Source organism: Dermacentor variabilis, unplaced genomic scaffold, assembly GCF_050947875.1.
Source record: "Dermacentor variabilis isolate Ectoservices unplaced genomic scaffold, ASM5094787v1 scaffold_13, whole genome shotgun sequence".
Classification (NCBI taxonomy): Eukaryota; Metazoa; Arthropoda; class Arachnida; order Ixodida; family Ixodidae; genus Dermacentor; species Dermacentor variabilis.
This window is the reverse complement of record NW_027460291.1, coordinates 41,446,900-41,450,490: the sequence shown is the minus strand read 5'-3', so window position 1 is coordinate 41,450,490 and position 3,591 is coordinate 41,446,900.

Genomic DNA, 3,591 nt, shown 5'->3' with positions numbered 1-3,591 from the left:
ATAGCCACGATCTTTCTCTCACACCCGCCCCTGTCAACCTTTCAGATAAAGCGGCTCAAATAAAGCGCTTCGCGTGATCTACCGCGTTCACTTCTCTTCGCACAATCCTGGAATAAATTATTACATTCTGTAAGCGTGGTTGCCTTGCCGTGACCACGACAGTGATGGGGGCACAATTGAAAAGGGGCCCGGTAGGAAGACTGAAAAGCGGCAACTTGTGGAATGTAACACAGTGTCACAATACACATATACAAAGCACGGCCCATTCCGGCGACCCTCAGGCGTAGCTGAGGTGCGGGAAAAAATATAAAAAGAATATATACGTGGGGTTCGCAAAGCGAGTACGTCCCTGGGCTTGGTTTTAATGAGCCGAGTTAAGGAGGTTCCGTGTGGTGCAGTATTCGAATGTTTACCGGAAAACTAACACTGCGTCAGCTCGTGCGGATTCCCAGAAGGGGCAGTAAGTCACTCAGAAGACTACTTGAGTGGCAGGGCGGAGGCAACGGATTTTATTAGTTTTTCGCTCGCCCCCTTGAGGCGCCCGCGGAGAAATGTGTTCCTCCTGGTGCGGCTCATGGAGGAGAGCGGAAAACTCATAAATCGTATATGATAAATCTGAATAAAGTGTATGGACCGTTCTTTAGCCCAAACCTCTATGTGCCTTTTGTACGATAAAGTAGTTTCCTTTCCTATGCATTCTCTGATGCATGCGTTCCTCTTTATTTAGATTTATTGGGCTCATTTGAAACACCATAGTAATGTCTGCACCCAATGTACATCATTTCATGTCGTACATTTTGATCGTGAATCCACTCCAGTGTCGCGAGAAGAGTATACCGCGGGCCCCTTTGCTTTCTTTCGGGAATTTTGTGGGCTCCTCGACGCGGGGGAAGCCTTTGTACCGAAATAATAGCGACGGCGCCGCGGGCATGTGCTCCCGCCCGGCCGCCGCCGCCACACCTGAGACGTCACTACGTGCACATGACGCGTCCTCTTCCCACGCTCGGCGGTCAAAAGCTGATTACTTATGGTCAAAGTGCTTTGGATGCGGAGGGTTGACGCAATAATTTCTTGGCCCCTTAAACTCTGACGCTTATTGGATGATGTCGAACTGCCTGACTAGTCGGATTAACGAAATAATTTATTGGTGGAGAAGCCTGTCCCTTGGATGCTGCGGAAACTTATTTAAGGAGTAGTTCGAGTAGTTTTTGAGGTGTGAGCAAGTAGATAGCAGCAGACGGCGCAACTTCACCAGGGGAGACCAGGCCGGTCAGGCAGGCCGACGACGACGGGTATGACATCGTTCTGTTTGTAGATATTTTTGTACAGTGTAAACTTACGGTAAAATACCAAGCGAATAAATTTAGTTATTGGAATGCTACCTCTCGTCGTCGTACCTGCGGATTTGGACTCGCCCCTGCCAGAGCTCATCCCCGTTCATCTTCCGGCTCCCTGGTGAGCTGATGCGTCTGATATTTAACGGCTGCGTCACTTCGCTAGACCAGCATGGTCCGAGGAGTGCCTTTAAGGTTGTAAAGTAAATAAATAAGTATGTCTTGGACTACTGCTTTGTTTCTTTTTTAATGTGCCCAATGTGATTGCTGCACCAGGGTAGCATGCTGTCTTGGTACAAATGGAGATGCAACACTTCAAGTGCTGGAGGTCATGATATAGCTGCATCCTTGTAGTTAAGGCATCTTCACAATTCGGGCGTGTTAGGGTAGTCCAATACGCATGTAAGTGCTTCCCTTGCAGTCGGCGTTCGCTCCCCGATGTCCTCTAGCGAAGCAACAAAACGACCTGTTCTCTCTTTATGCGTGCGTGCGTGCGCGCGCGCGCGCGCGCGCGTGTGTGTGTGTGTGTGTGTGTGTGTGTGTGTGTGTGTGTGTGTGTGTGTGTGTGTGTGTGTGTGTGTGTGTGTGTGTGTGTGTGTGTGTGTGTGTGTGTGTGTGTGTGTGTGTGTGTGTGTGTGTGTGTGTGTGTGTGTGCGTGCGTGCGTGTGCGTGTGTGTGTGGACGGCACCTGATAACAACCTACGTCAGCGCAAAGTAGTTCTAAGCGCCTCTTTTAGGCTGACTGATTCAGTTTTGCCTGAAAAAAGGCCATGAAAGGTGGCTCGTGAAGCGCTCGACTAACGAGGACCGTTTTCTGTTCCTCTCGGCCCACACCGCTGCTTCGTTTCCGGCACGGGGAGACGAGCGGCGCCGGAAGCACTTCGGGCGGCTCTCAATTGCGCCGCCGCCAGCTGATCCTTCCGGCGCACATCTGGCGCCGCTGCTCGCACGGATTGGCGCTCGATAGAAGCCGAGCGGGAAACCACTCTCGAACGGGTTTTCTTATGACACAGAGGAGGATGTCTGCAAAGCAGAGAATGCTTCTAGAGGCTGCATACGAGGCACTTTGAAAGAAGGAAGGCTAGCGCTTTACGATATTTCTGTTAGGTAGGTCTGCGGGTTGACTTGCAACCATATTATCGAAATCTCGCATTAATGTCGTCTCATATTAGCAGTAGCCTTTCTAGACTTCCTTCGTGCTGTGTTATCGGTCATTATATACAATTGCTGGTACAACGAGTTCTCTACGTAATACAATTTTCACCGATATATTTATGGCTTTGCAATGCATATGTGTAAAGTGAATTCTCCTGGGTCTAATAAGTGCATGCCACGCTAACTCTCATTGGGCAATCTTTAAGAAAAATGTTTCATCTTGCACTCAGTATGAATGGTTCAGATTTATAAGCTTTTTCTCGTTATTGTGTTTCGAACTTGAACGTTTTTGGCTCCTTATTTGAAATTAATTTTGGCCGCCCTCATGCTGCATATACAGCGTCCAAGCTTTATTTTTCTCCGCTCCCCTCTCGTAGATAATATAGCACTGATTGAATAAGCCTGCACACTGTTTCAGTGTTCATTAGATTTATGCAATTAGTAAAGTTAACACTAACTAATTATGCAGATTGCACGTACTGTGGTAATCGATGTTTGGCGAAGAATTTCCCATGCTCGCTACACCGCATGTTTTCAGGGCGCTTCAAAGAGTTACCCGATGGGTAAACGTGTTCTTATAAAATAATTAAATGTTTGTGTTACCCGAGCCTCCATGTGATAAGAGCAGCAACGCAGTGACAGGATGTCATGTCGTGAATGTTACATCACTCATGACCTTGATGTAACAATATGCATGTCATGCATCTCGCGACATGTTCCTGCATGCATATCATAAGATACTATTGTGTCCGTGGGTGTGGTTGCACATGGACGTACGACTGAGTCGCGGTAATTCAAAAGGCGTAGATACAAAACCTTAAAATTTGGGAAAGAAACTAACACCACACATGAACCGATAGGATCAGAATTTCTAAAAATGAATGAAAAGGAAATAACAGAGATGGCACTGAACACACAGCAGAAACTGGGGGCGTTTCCTACAACAGTTTCCAAATATATGGAACTAGTTCAAGTTGTAAAGAAGGAGATAAACAGAAGCGAAAGAAATTCTTGGATTGGAAATTGGAAACCACGTAAGTGGGGAACAAGGAATAAAGCAAGCTATACAAGAGCGTTAACAGGCGTCAAATGAACATCGAGA